This window comes from Xiphophorus hellerii, chromosome 19 (assembly GCF_003331165.1).
Source record: "Xiphophorus hellerii strain 12219 chromosome 19, Xiphophorus_hellerii-4.1, whole genome shotgun sequence".
Classification (NCBI taxonomy): Eukaryota; Metazoa; Chordata; class Actinopteri; order Cyprinodontiformes; family Poeciliidae; genus Xiphophorus; species Xiphophorus hellerii.
The window spans coordinates 1,644,569-1,659,890 of NC_045690.1; the positions used below are offsets into that span (position 1 = coordinate 1,644,569).

At 43.5% G+C, this 15,322-nt stretch overlaps 1 protein-coding gene across 2 annotated transcripts in view; it reads right to left on the reverse strand.

Moving 5' to 3' along the window:
• Nucleotides 1–14,433, reverse strand: part of LOC116709303 (leucine-rich repeat and fibronectin type-III domain-containing protein 5-like) — an 84,619-nt gene extending 70,186 nt beyond the window's left edge. For both annotated transcript variants that reach the window (XM_032547740.1, XM_032547739.1), the window contains exon 1: nucleotides 13,637–14,433. The gene's annotated coding sequence lies outside the window, so the exon portion shown is untranslated. The remainder of the gene's footprint in view (nucleotides 1–13,636) is intronic.
• Nucleotides 14,434–15,322: the final 889 nt, after the last annotated feature.

Genomic DNA, 15,322 nt, shown 5'->3' on the forward strand with positions numbered 1-15,322 from the left:
TCGAACCTCAAGTCTTCACTTTTTACCATCGTCAGAACGTCACTGTCTCTGTGTTTTACTTAGCATCTTGCTGTGGTCTGTGTCAGATGTGAGTCCATCTGACTGGTCAAATGTTGTTGCCATCGAACAAATGGATGCCTGCATTAGAAAAGGAAATCCCATATATTGTGTCCAAACAGCCCTGTGCTGTGTTGATGTTACATAAACAGATCCTGGTATAATTATGATTTCATTTTCTGTCAAAATAAGATTCACAAGCAGCAGACAGAAAGGCCATAATTCCAAAAAAATATTATGACCAGAGAAACATTTATCCCCAAATCATGTATGGTAAAGAATAATTAGAGCTTATGATGATAATAAACCATACGAGTTGTGAGATGTCGGTCTGTTTCCTCCTGATGGTCAGGGTTAGGGTTAGGGACCCGGTTCTACTGGAACCAGAACTCCATCATCTGCTCCACCTCCAGCTGCTGTGGTTCTGAGTCAAACCAACCTGTTCCCCTCCTGGCCTGTGGGGGCGCTGCACCAAGAACCACTGAAGGAAACCGACACAAAAACCTCTGAAGACGCTGAGAGCAACTTCCTTCTTCACCAGATGGAAACAAGATGGAGGTGTCAGATTTTAGTGTTGGAGAATTTTTCATTTGTTTTAGTCTAAAAACCACGAGCCGTTTTTCCTGCTAGCGCTAGACTAGCATGTTTGTTTTGGTTCTATTTACCCAGAATGCCCTGCGCTGTAGTCCACTTCCTGCTTTTGGGTCAACCTGGAAAAGCTTTAGTTGTGTATCAATGTGAGGCCACAGAAACTTATCCTGCACCGACTGCTAACCAGATGTTTTTAGGATTTATGGATTTTAGTTTTGGTTGTTTGATAATTTAACAAATGTTATGACTGCGTTTTTATGCTTCGCTGCATCTTGTGACTAATTACCCCCACAGTTCCTCGCTCACTTCAAAAGAGTCGTTTCAGCATCCTTAAATGTTTCTGTCCCAAGACGAGGAGAGTTTGTTTCTGTTTCCATCTGCCTCTGTCTCGCAGGCACACTTTGGCAAATATAGTCACTGTGTGACTTAAGCAAATGTAATCATCTGCATACATATGGTGCATCACTAGGAATACTAAGAGGCCCACGGCGATCACATCCTGGTCCAGCGTGAAGGAGTGGCTGAGCTCTGCAGATCAGAATCTCAGCCTCTCCACTCCAGCTTCAGCCTCCAGTAGAGATGAATATTCATCCCAGCTCAGCCTCTGGTCATGAATATTTATAGGGTTAACACCAGATATGCAAATGAGCCAGTCAACCCAGATGGCTTCAGATCTCAACATAATGATCACACAGACCTGCACAAAGACGCTCAGGAAGAAGGAACACACACACTGTCAGGCTGCGGAGCTTTTCCTCCTGAAGGGACGAACGTCAGGAAAGCAGCAGAAATCAAACCAGAACAAAGTTTATCTGTTTCAGCAACATGTTATAATACAGCAATCTCACAGCAAACACATCTCTCTGATTCTAACACGCAGACATTCAGGAGGAAAATTCATCCAGGAGAGCCGAGAATCTGTACCTGACTATTCAGAATTATAGTGAGGCAGAAAACTCAGATTAATGGAGATTACAGGCACAATAACAGGCCCAGAGCCTGAACACAGGAGGAAAAGCTCCATGCTAGATCATCTTTCATGCTAAAGATGCAATAAGAGTCCTTCACAATAAAATATGAGTAAGATAAAATGATAAAAAGCAAAGATTCATGCAAGTGTCTATTATAATAAGCAAACAGTCCAAATCTTTAAAAAAGAGACACATGAATAAGAATATTCAATTACTTTCATTTAAAATTACAATCTGAGATACTAATCATTTCTGTCCAGTTTAAAATAACTAATATTAATTTAAACTCTACCTTCTTCCACTGTTATGAGACATTCATGTTGTAATAACTGAACACATGAAACTTACATAAACATTCATTGAATCAAAAAATGATTTGAATGAATTTATCTCAAATTAACAAGAGTTTGATCACAGCACATCCGAAACGTTCCTGACATGAAAACGATGAGATTCTCTGTGTGTGTCATATCTATCAGCTTTTATTAGTGAACATTTCTGTTTATTGCATCAAAAGTTACAATAAAAACTTCCACAGCGGGTTCAGACAGAATGACCTTAAAGAGACAGAGGAGGCAGACCTACGTCCAGACATTATACTTTATGTTCTGGTCAGGAAGGAGACCTTTCCAGGTTGTATCAGCAGCTGGAGGAGACAGAAAGCTGCAGACTCTCAGCTGAATGTTAAAAGATAAAACTGTGAAAATGTGATTTCTTACAACCTTCCAACCAAATCCAGCCTAAAGAAAAGGCTGATTCCAGGCTAAATGAGGATGATCCCCTTTAATAACATATCTAAGGTTCAAATGTTTCAAATGTCCACAACCAGAGGATTTTCCTGGTCCACAACTGGAGCGTCCAGAGAGACAAAGCCTCCCTAACCAGCTTATCATGCAGAGTGAGTGAGCGTGGTGCAGGTGATCCACATGACACATCCAGTGCCTCTGCACACATGCAGGAAGAGATTAAGGCCAACCAGCTTGTTGTCCGTAAGCTCGACATCACCTGAGATCAGCTACACACACACACACACACACACACACACACACCGGCCTGTGTCTGTATGTTGTCATAGAGTCTGAATCCTTCACTTTACGGGTAAAAGTCCAGTTTGGATCAAAGCAGATGTGGAATCTGGAGGTTAAATCCTTAAAAACTAATGATGTAGACTCATCATGTTTCGCTCTCCTCTGTAGGGGAGGAAAACCGGAAGCTTGAAACATTTTGCATCGATGAAAACAGCAGGAGGGACCCGGACCCACAGCTCAGGGCCGTTCAGTGAAATCAAACAGCCATGAAGTTCCCAGCCTTCGCCACATCATGCTGCAGCGGACGGAGACGGCTGCAGCAGAGGGAAACGGCTGCAGCAGGTGTCTGAGCTGTTTTATTGTGCGGTCAGAATGGCTGGCTGTGACTCAGAGGCAGAGAGACACCTGAACGCAGCATGACCCCCAGGTCACACATGATGACCCCCGGTCATACAGCATGACCCCCAGGTCATACATGCATGACCCCCAGGTCATACAGCATGACCCCCAGGTCATACAGCATGACCCCCAGGTCATACAGCATGACCCCCAGGTCATACAGGATGACCCCCAGGTCATACAGCATGACCCCCAGGTCATACAGCATGACCCCCAGGTCATACAGGATGACCCCTGCATCACACCAGGGGCCACATACTGTACCAGACCCAAGCCCGGTTATTCCTACATGGGTGGTTATTCCACTGAGGCGCAGCATCCTGGATCAGGTTTGTCCAAAATGTGGCGCGGGGGCCAGTTGTGGCCCTGAGCTGATTGTGTGATGACCCTCACTTCAATCCAAGAACGATACAAATTTACCATCTTTCTGTTTTTAATTAAGGCAAAATGATCAGAAAATAAAATTTATTGAGAAAATATTGTATTTAATAACCTGATATTCTTTTTATTCACTTCTAAGCTCCACATCAACCAAAAGTTGACTTTGTTGCACCCAAATCTGCTTTTAATTACTTTATTAACCTTTGTTAAATACAGCAAGCGCGTTCAAAGAAAGACTCAAAGAAATTCAGATTTTATAGATTAGAATTATGTTCTAATTTTTACTTAGAAAATTTCTTTTAATGAGTCAAACCTTCAAAAATACTTTAAAGATTGATAAAAATGGAATTGAACTTTATTTGAATGAATCTTTTCTACATGAAGGATTATTGAGAATTGTTATCATTGAGGTGACTTACTGTGCCTTATGAAATGCAGCAAAAATTTATTACGTCTGTTTTTGAAGATTCTATTGATGACGGGCCGCCGCTGTGCCGCTGTACCGTCGGGCCGCCGCCGGGCCACCGTACCGTCGGGCCGCCGCTGGCCTCGTAGACGTTGAACCAGCATCTCTGAGGAGTTGCGTTAAGACGCTGCTGCTAAGCTACAACATGAACCAACAAAGATCCTCTGAGTGTTTTTAGCTTCAGTTCGTTGTGCCGCTGCTGATCTTTTATCTTACTGAACTGTGCCGTGTTCAGTCTGTCTGGATGTCCATATGTGTGTCCAGCTGTGACAAACACATGGTCCTGGATGTGCTGAGTCATGGTGAGGGGCTGGTAAACGGCTGAGTCATATCTTTGCTGTCCGGTCCTGCAGGGCCGCTGCAGCAACGTGGCAACCTGCTAACCAACCGACTTCCTGCTACATGTGGAGATCCAGCAGAGAAACTCATCTCTTCTTAACTCTCTGCTGATGAGGCCAGATTTAGTAGATTAACAGTCATGATGAGTAACATTGATGTTATCAGAGTTAAAAGTGTGGTTGTTACGGTAACAAGCTGCTGTACAAATCTTGATTAATTTTGATTTTCTTGATGTCGTTCAAACTGAAGTTTTTCTGCTGACGTCAGAATAATTTACCTCTTAAAGCTGTTGAAGCACAAAAACCACAAAATGCACATCAGGCAAATCGTTCAACACATCTATAAAGACAGATCTATGTTCTCTGTGTGTAATTTTCTACCATTGTTTCCTTTAAGGACCAAAACATGAAGCTGAGACAGAAGACTGAAAAACATCTCTGCTCATTGTTTGCTGCCAATTGTATTTGATTGTCGCTGCATTGTAATCACAGTTTGTGCCTCAGTGGGAGGCAGAAACATGGAAACATCCTGACTGACAAAATGACAGCTTATTATCAGCACCAAGCACATCCCCAGGGTTTAACACACCACTGGTACATTAGCTCATCAACCGAGTACAGCAGGACTGGCTGGGAAATATTCTGGGTAACATTTATGAAAAACTAACTTTCAAAGCATCAATAAAACCGCCACAGTAACTGGACTGTTAATTGAAAAAGATCAAGTGTTTTGCGTTGCATCTTCTAAGAGTCCATATCAGTTCCTCTGCCATATGCAGAAAGACATTTGCTGCAGGCTAGCAGCTTGCAGAGTTCAGGTTAATGTCAAATGGAAAGGCTTAAAAAAATAAAATTAGCAAAAGAATACAGGAATATTCAGCCAATAGCTGCAATTAACTGGCTGCTATTTATAGTGTTTGCTATAAAACTGGCGAAGAGGCAGCAGATATTTGAAAGTCTTTACTGTTTACAGAGCAGATGGAGGAAAGCAAATCAAACAATCAAAGTATTAAATGATTTAAATGTTTAAAACATTCATAGTGTCTTTCAAAAGCCAGAGAGAAAATTAAAGAACAAAAAGCATCATGAAGGAAGTCAGCAACAGGTGAGGGAGGGGCATGAGGAGAAGCTTAAACACTAACACAACTCAGATCAGCTCAGTGTTAAAAGAAAGACATAAAATCTCATTTACAGGTTATAAAAAGTTCTGCTGCTCTGTTCAGATGAGACCAGAACTTTACTGAACTGGTCACAAAAATAATAAAGACACAAAAGATTATTTAAGATAAATACATAAATGAATAAAAATCTAGTAAAACCCACCAGAACTCCGTTAACCTCTGAAACTAAACTCAGGATTTACTTTTCCAGCTTTCATCTCAAGCTCTGTGATCATTTATAACTTTAACAGTCCAGCTGTGAAACACGGTGGTGTCAGCATCATACTGCGGGGATGTTTCTGAAAATGGGCGGAGCTAAATCAGAATGACCCCCGAGGAAAACCAGTTAGAGGCTGCAGGAGACTGGGGTCAAAGGTCAGCTCCCATCAGAGAACCAGTCTGATATGATATGGTTTCAGATCAAAGAAGATCCATGGGGTAGAACGGCCTAGTCAAAGTCCCGGCCTAAATCCAGCTCAGAAAGTGTGGCAAATCCTGAAATGTCCTGTTCTTGTTGGGTTGATATGTTCCATAAAAATATCTTCAGGTTTTGTGTTTGTAATTTACAAAATGTAAAAACGTTTTCAAGGCGTTATGGTAAACATGTGGATCATAACTGAGACTAAAGGAATCAGGAATAAAAAGCTTCAATCCTCTAAAACTTCTGTTAACCTTCAAAAAGCCAAATGAAATGTTTGTGATCGGTGTGAAGGAATTTAGCAGAAAGTGTGTGAACGTCCCCAGCATGTAGGTGTTCTGCTGCAAGCTGCTAATCTGAGTGTGAACAGATGGGATGCGCTAACCAGCTAGGCTAAATGCAGCTATTGTTGGCATGGACCTAGTTTGATCTGCGGCTTCCTGATCCCAGGCTGCATAATTAAATGCAACATTTAATCCACTCAGAGTCGCTGCCCCAAAGCACAAAAAACCAACACTGTGCTCCTTCTTCCTGCTCCTGCAACCCAACGCTGCTCTGCTAACATCACAGCTAAAATCCTGCCATGTTAATTATCTCCTTCACTCAGTCACCAGTTATGATCTGCATTCAAATAAAAGTAACAGCTTCAGACTGAGGGAACCAGGATTGCTTTTATTTCTGATATCTGAATTATCGGTGAGTTCCAGCTGCGATGGCCTCGGTTGTCTGCAGCGTCTGCAGCGTTTGAGCGTCTGCAGCTTCTGAGCGTCTGCAGCGTCTGAAGCGTCTGCAGCGTCTGAAGCGTCTGCAGCGTCTGAGCGTCTGCAGCGTCTGAGCGTCTGCAGCGTCTGCAGCGTCTGAGCGTCTGCAGCGTCTGAAGCGTCTGCAGCGTCTGCAGCGTTTGAGCGTCTGCAGCGTCTGCAGCGTCTGAAGCGTCTGAGCGTCTGCAGCGTCTGAAGCGTCTGCAGCGTCTGAGCGTCTGCAGCGTCTGAGCGTCTGCAGCGTCTGCAGCGTCTGAGCGTCTGCAGCGTCTGAGCGTCTGCAGCGTCTGCAGCGTCTGCAGCGTCTGCAGCGTCTGCAGCGTCTGAGCGTCTGCAGCGTCTGAGCGTCTGAGCGTCTGCAGCGTCTGCAGCGTCTGAGCGTCTGCAGCGTCTGCAGCGTTTGCAGCGTCTGCAGCGTTTGAGCAGCGTCTGAGCGTCTGCAGCGTCTGCAGCGTCTGAGCGTCTGCAGCGTCTGCAGCGTCTGCAGCGTTTGCAGCGTCTGCAGCGTCTGAGCAGCGTCTGAGCGTCTGCAGCGTCCAGCCAGCCTCATGCCTGCTGCATGTTTCAGCCTCAGAAAGCAGCCGATGGTCAGGAAACGATCATCAAGCTGAACGGCCGGCTGACAGGTTCTGTTTCACATCCAGATCATCTGGCAGAAACCAAAGCATCTAAAGGGAATTAGGAGACATTTTATTGGCTGCATATTTCAGCCCATCAGTATTCAGAGTGTAGTGTGACCCTGACCACAGTTATAAACCCAAACTAAAGCCCAGATTAAGCTCTGAGGTTTCAGAGGTTTCTCTAAATATACATGGAAATAGAAAACACATAAAAGTTTAAAGTCTTATTTTGTGACAGCTGCTCCGTCCCAGCAGGAAAAAGGCTTGTTCGCCATGGTAACGGCTTCAGCGTATGAGCTCAGTTATTAAAGTGACCTCAGCAAAGACGCTGCTGATTCTAAACCTCAACATGAGGAAGAGGATGATTGCTGCTGGCAGTCATCTTCAGAAAAAGTTTCCTCTCTGAATCAATAACTTTTAAGATTCCTCCTTTACTCTAAGTAAGTAACTGTATATATGTTATGTTTGTTAAAAGTACCTTTGAATTTGAATTATATCTACTGTAACCTGAGAAGTAAATGGTAGTTATTAATATAAATCTCTCTTAGGGAAGAATCGATCAGAGCAGTAAAAAGAACCAGTCAGAGTGGACGGGTTCATGGATTTGATCCCAACAGTCATGAGGACTGGAAGTGTCGGCCAGCTGGTCCTAGTCAAATCCTCCATTAACTGATTGTCATCAGTGAGACCAGCTCTAATGTTGGTCTAGTCAAAGCTCGGCCGGCTGAGAAGAGGTGAAGGAGAACGTCTCGTTTATTCAAAAAGCTGCATTATTTTTGGGACTGTTGGGGGAGCAGCTGGTGGTTCTGCTGCCCTGCAGCAAGCAGGTTGTGGGTTTGAATCCGGGTCTGGTTTCTCTCCAGGTACAAAGATTTCAGACAAAAACTTCAGGGTCTCTTTTATCCAACAACAAATATTTGTGTTGTTTGTTCTTCCTCTTGCTAGTTTCTGTTTATCAGAAATGTTTCAGTTTCAGGTGAGTTTTTTCAGAATAATCTGCTGACGTGTTATAAATCAAAACGATCTGAGTGTCTGGTTCTGATCTCTGGACTGGACTGAAGAAATGTGACACATTTCTGGGACGTGTCGGTGTTTCAGGACTCGAAGCTGACACGCCTACCATGCATCCCGCAGCAGGAAACATGGAAACATGATGTCAGGATGCTTCACGTTGCTGCTGCAGTTACACAAACTCAGCAGATCTGTCAGCTTCTCTCTGCAGGAGGACGATGGCCACCAGGGAGTCCTGAACCACATGCATGGATTCATCCAGAATGTTACATTCAGTCTCGATCTCAACAGAACAATGAAGTCATATTCTGTTAACTTCCTAAATACAACAAAACCTTTGACCTTTGTCTAAACAGAATCCACTGCTGAGAAAAACGTTTCAGCATTTAGAACTAGGACCTGTCTGACAACATGAAGTAGGCAAAAAAAAAAGTTCAAAAAGCAGCACAGCAAGTTTCCACAGGATGAGATTCAAGAACTTCAGCCTGGAAGCTGTAGAGTCATCGCTAAGGCTTTGGGACTCCAGAGAACCTCAGTGAGAACGTTCATCCACAAAAACACGGAGGAGTGGAGAACCTTCCCAGGAGCCCGACAGAAACACTCCAACAGAACATCAACAACCATCAAACCATTCCTGCAGGTGAAGCTGCAGCCATCAGGTGACAACCTGCAAGTCAAGTCCAGTTGGACCCGGTACCAGAACCAGACCGGAGCATCAAGAACCAGGATTAGAAACAGCAACAGACAGAAGTTGTTTTCGGCACGAAGCCAAATGTCTGTCTGCATTGTGTCACATTCACACATATCTTATCTGCAGAGCACAGCTCATTATCACCCAACATGTCTTACATCTGTCATGTCACCCCCCCTGCCCGCGCAGCACCGTGCACGCTCACACACACACACACACACCCCACACACACACACACACCATCAGAGCATCCTCCCCCAAGCAGGGTTGTGAGTAGAGAAGGGAGGAAAGCTTTCAGCTCCAATTAAAGCGAACCTGCGTGGCATTTCTGAGACGATTCTGCAGCAACAGAAGGAAATCTGTTGGCTTTAATTACAGATTCAGTCATGATCCCAACTAGTTCAGTCAGCCAGCGACTAATCCTGCCTTAGCCACAGTAAGCTACTTATTTAGAGTAACTTGATGGCACCAACACAATGTGGGTACACTAGTTCAGGGTGTTGGCATGGCAACAGCCAACACCCAGAATAATAACAACATTCATCTGTCACTGAATCTTTGTGAGGCGTTTCCAATTTACCTTACTGGGAAGGTCCATTGTTTGAGAAGGAGGAGAGATGTTTGTTTTATTTTTTGTTTGGTTCCAGTTTATTTTTGTTTTTGTTAAATTGTTAGTTGTAATTCTGTGAATATTTGTTTAGGAATATTGTTTAGCACAAATGTTTGTTCTTTCGTTTACCTGGAAATGTAATAGTTGTCTCCGCCCCTTAATCAGTCCTGGCCATGCTTTAAAAGCCAGGTGGTTTGAATCAGAGGTGCGGCTCCCTCTTGTTTGGAATGTTTGTCAGTTTGAAAATGGTCGTGTAATAGTGCAAAGAACTGATAAAGAAAAGATGTAGAGCTCTATAATGGCTGGACTTTGTCTGATTTTGGATCGAAACCAACAATCTTATTTATTTTTAAGACTTGATTATGTAGCTGTGTGTTTCCGATAATATGCCTTTAAAACTTTAAGTGGATTAATTAATAAGTCATAAAAAAGAAAACATCGTAATCTGTGGCTTTTATTTAAAATAATAACTGATGAAAATTTAGCAATAATGTCCATATGTTTCTATTATTGTAATATTCCATTTTAGCATTTCATATGCCAGATCACTTTTCATAATGTTCTTTCATTTGATTAAAATAATTGTTTTATGTTTATCTTTTAATAGCAGAGCAGCTCAGGTGATTTTCTAAGAACCAAAATCAGATTAATGGACCAGAGGAGACAGTAAGACCTTCTGCATGATTTTAGAGCATTTATTTTTAAAAACTTTAGTTTGCATTTCTAAGAAACAAATTAAACAAATTCTGCTTCTATGTTACTTCTTCTCTACAGGCTCTAATTATAAAAATGGATACAAAGATGAAATTACTGTAGCCTTTCTCTGACAGTATTATGTCACTGAAATACTATCACAATGACATAAAGTCATTATTACAATGACATAAAGTCATTGTAATAGTATTTCAGTGTCAGTGCTGTCAGATTGTTACATTTTAAGTTAGAAGTTATAAAGTTATAAAGTTTCTCTCGTGAATCAGGAGAAGTGACTCAAACTGACATCGCAGAAAAACATTTTACCATATTTCCAACATAACTAACAAGCAGGAAGCAATAAAAATAACTTTTGTGGATAACTCCCATACATGTCAGGTTTTTCCCCAAAATCTGATTTTTCATAGGGAGAAGTGTAAAAACTGTCTTGACATTTTTATTCCTGTTGAAATTCTTAAAAATGTGAGAAATCTGTTCATTTCTATTTGTGTTGTGTTGAGAAGAAAAGCTGTGTGGATTTTAGCAGCTCTGCTGTCATGGCGGCGTCCTGAGGAAACGCTGCTGCTCTCCACACTGACCCACACCTTCACACTCATGCATCTGATTTCAGTCAGCTGCATGAGGACGGCTTCCTGCAGCCAGAGGAAAACTCTCCCATCATCTGCCGTCTCCTCTGCTCTCTCTGTCTGAATAAATAGAAGTAGAAGTCCAGCATGTCCTCTGCAGGACGCTGTGGTTCGCTGTCAGACGGGTGAAAACCTGGACAGGTAAATTTAATGTGTTTTATTTGGGAGTTCATGTGAAAGTGTCTGTTTGGTGCCTGGTAGTTTCGGTCCTTAGATGGACTCCTGCGTTAATCTTTGCTCTCTACACATCCAGTCACATCCACTGTGTGTTGCATCATGTGACCTGAGCCCCTCCTACTCAGCATGTTGCCCTTCAGCCTGTTTCCCTCCTGATGGTCCAGTCGACCCGGTTCTACTTGGACCAGAGCTTCACCAGCTGCTCCACCTCCAACTGCTGTGGTTCTGACCCAAACCAACCTGTTCCCCTCCTGGCCTGTGGGGGCGCTGCAACAAGAACCACTGAAGGAAACGACACAAAAACCTCTGAAGACACTGAGAGCAACTTCCTTCTTCACCAGATGGAAACAAGATGGAGGCGTCAGGTTTTAGCAGTTGTTGGATTTCTCCTGCTAAGCTAGGCTAGTGTGTTTGTTTTGGTTGTGAGCTTATGAGCTACTTTGTCTGGCTCGTTCTGAAATCTTCCAAAAATACACTGATGTTCACTGTTAAAAAGAAACCAAAAGCTCAGGCCAGATTTTGAAATGTGATGGAAACGAACAGAACCAGGTCAGAACCGGGTTGAAAGCTACAGTTAGTGCTCCACTAAAGGCCGTTGTTGCTAGCTCTTAGCTTTTTCTCAGCGTCCTTCGTCTGCTGACCGTCTGCTGACCATGTGGTCACTCTGACCAACTTTAAATTCCATTCAGAGACGCCGGCGGCCATATTTACAGCTGTAAAAAGATCGGTGCGACGGCCATCTTTTCTGCACTGCGGCTACATTCTTCTTCTGCGGGTCACTTTGGAACCGTAAACCGTTCATACAGAAGATTGATTGCAGTCGCATTTAATTCGTCGCCTGAACGACCACAAAGAAAAAAAACAAACTATTTCAGTGAAGAAATCTGAAGTGAGCATGAAGACCTGCTGCTAGAGCCTGTTAGCTCCAACATCCTGAGGTCTGAAGCTGGAATTGACTCACATTCATTCCTAACCTAATGACACAGCAACGCCGCCTGGCAGCCTTAAATATGAGACGATGAACACAACTAACATCACCGGCTTCTCATTTAGCCTTTTCTAGAGCACAGGATGTATTTGCATAATGCCACCATATTCACAGGCCATTAGCACCAGCATCAGGGACTCGTGTGCACAAATTTATTGCCTTGATCAATCAGTGCAAACTACCGTTCCGGTGAAAACGGTGAAATTCCAACACAGCAGTGATGGACAAACAGGAAAAGACTTTCCAGATGTCTGCAGATGTTCCAGTTAAAGACTTTTCAGAGGTTGGAGCAAATGATTCTGTTTTTATTGATGATCTGCGCATTAAAATGAAACAATGAAATAAATCCTCTGTGGGATCATTTCCTCACCATGGCCAGTTCCCACAGTTCAGGTTTCCACAGTAAACCCTGCTAAAGCAAATCTACAAACTCTTCCATTAGCAGTGCAGTTCTATTATAGATGGTTCTGGTTCTATGGCTTTGAGGCCTTCTAAGGAAAAAAAGAACAGAATAAACTATCTGAGCTTCTTCCAACCAAAATAAAGAAACAACTTCTGTCTCTGAGCTGAAGGGAAAATGTGTAGAATTAGACAAACATGAACTGATGGATCTTCAAACAGACAATCAGCTGCAGCTGCAGGTGAAGCTCATGACTTCTGCAGCTTTCCACCCCATGAGCCCTGAACGCATCATCATAACGTTTCTGCTCCAACAGGGAGACTTACAGCAACCAAGTTTCTGCTGAACAAATTCTGAAAAATATGAGGATGAAAAACCAAAGACAGGAACCATTTAGTGCTTCTTTGGTTTTACTGCGTTTCATCATCTAATGATGCAGGAGTATCTGCCCGCGAGCCCAGCTGAATGTGGACCAAGCCGTCTCACACACACACACACACACCCCCACCCACCCACACACACCCACGCACACACACACACCACACACACACACTATTCATCTACAAGAGCTACATGACGTCGACAACACCAGCACAGACGACCGTGCTGGTCTCTGTGCTGGTTTGCGCAGCCAGAAAGGTTTGCGGCTTTCTGTCCCGCCAACAGCCGCAGCCTGCAGGTGCAAACAGAGGCGCAGCGGAGGGGGGAGGAGGGGGGTGTAGTTATTGCGGGTGTGCACTTTGACAAACCGCAGCGCAGCCTGGCAGCTGGAACCGCAGCGCGCATCCCAACCACGACGCGCGCACATGCACGCGCACAATGAAGCTCACATTGAGCTGAGCGCGAGGAGCCGGAAGCACCAGACAGTCCTGACCTTGCTAAGATATATATATATATATATATATATATATATATATATATATATATATATATATATATATATATATATATATATATACGCGGGGGGGATCCTGCTGGACCCCCCCCCCCCTCCCCCCGCGTCTGCATCCAAACCCAATGGAGAATCAATGAAATTTGGAGACTTGGACACTATAGATAGAAAGATAGATGGATAGATGGATAGATAGATAGATAGATAGATAGATAGATAGATAGATAGATAGATAGATAGATAGATAGATAGATAGATAGATAGATAGATAGATAGATAGATAGATAGATAGATAGATAGATAGATAGATAGATAGATAGATAGATAGATAGTCTACCTCTCTTCCTTCCTGTCTCAGCTCTCAGTTATTCCTCTTAATCCCATCCTGCTGTAACTCCAGAGGCTCCAGAGAAATAAAATCCTTCAGGTAGTAAATTCCGCTCGGGTTCACAGTTCCTCCACAGGGCGCGTCCAGCGCCTACATCCTTCTCCGCTTCTGCCTCCTCTCTCTTTCTCGCTCTTCCCCGTCCTTTTCTCTCCCGGCTTCATCCCTCCATCCCCGCAGAGAGAGAAATACCATCCGGCACCAGAAGTGAAGTGATTCTCCGAACCTGAACCCACCGCTCGTCCCTCTTCTCTCTCTTTTTTAATTTCTTCTTTTCCTCCAACGTTCTTCTTCTCCACTTCTTCCTCACTCAGCCTCGTCCAGGTGAAAGTGGAAGATTTCCACCAGAAGACATGATTCCGGGTTAATGGTGATAAATCACATTATTCCACTGGACCGGACAGAATTAGCTGCTTATTAATAAGTCACGGAAATCCATGAGTGATTCTCCTGTTTTTATTCTCTTTGGATTCAGGTGAATCTGTTCAGAGACGCGGATCTGGATCTTCTCTCCTCCTCTGATCCTGTCAGCACCTCTGGTTCTCTGCGCCTTTCCTCCACTTCCAGTAGAATAGAAAACCAGATGGAACCCAGATGACGTCCCAGTGAAGCTGTCCTCCTGTCCTCCTGTCCTCCTGTCCTCCTGTCCTCAGCGGTCCGGTCCGGTCCGGTCCCGGTCCTCGGTCCTTGCAGGGCGCTTCTCCCGCACGGTAATCCTCACCGCTCCGCGGGTCTGACCGGAGTGAAGCTGCAGCCAACTACAGCGACCTACTTCCTGCTGCAGATTTCAAACTAAAAGCCCTCAAATAGTCGATTTCACTCATTTCAGTTTTCATCTTAATAGTTCAATATGAACTCAGTAAATAAATCAAAAGATTTTTATAAATATGAATCAACTTTATATTTCTATTAATATATTAAAGTTTTGATCTTCTGACATTTTGTCAGCTTTAAAAGCAAAGCAGGGACTTTTATAATATAAGCACTATATATATTACATATTCATAAATAATGTTAATAATAATGTTGCTCCTGCTGCTCTCCACTTCAGGCCTTCATATTAAAACCAACTTCCTGCTCCGGTTGGTCCAGTCCACCAGGTTCTGACCCGGTTCTGTTGAGTAGTCTTTAGCTCCGCCCCCTTTGCACCCTTGTCCACACTTTGGCTAAGCCTCCACTTTGGTGAAGTCTATTACCCACAATTCATTGCTGCATGTGACGTTTTGAGTTAATGGTCACCAAACAAAAAACAATTGTATTGAAATCATTTTTTCACTCTACTGTGAATGTGTGAATATTCTCAGCTTGTTCTGGATTCAGCCAGTCATAACGAAACTCTTCTGAACAGCCAGATCTCCTTCTTTCCTAAAACTGATCAGTTATTATAGATTTATTGTTATTTTCACAAAGGCCATAACAGTGACCTGGTCCGCCATCTTGAATGTCGTCCTCATGATGTAACCAGTTCTGCCCCAGTTCTCCCATTTCTGCACACTTGGACCCTTATGTTCACTGAGTTCACATGGCTTCAGAATCTGCTGCTGTGACAGAAGCAGCACCAAGAACCCGTCCAGATCCCGCACCACACAGCAGATTGAACGATTTCCTGTGAACACAGCACAAAAGCTTTTATTTTGA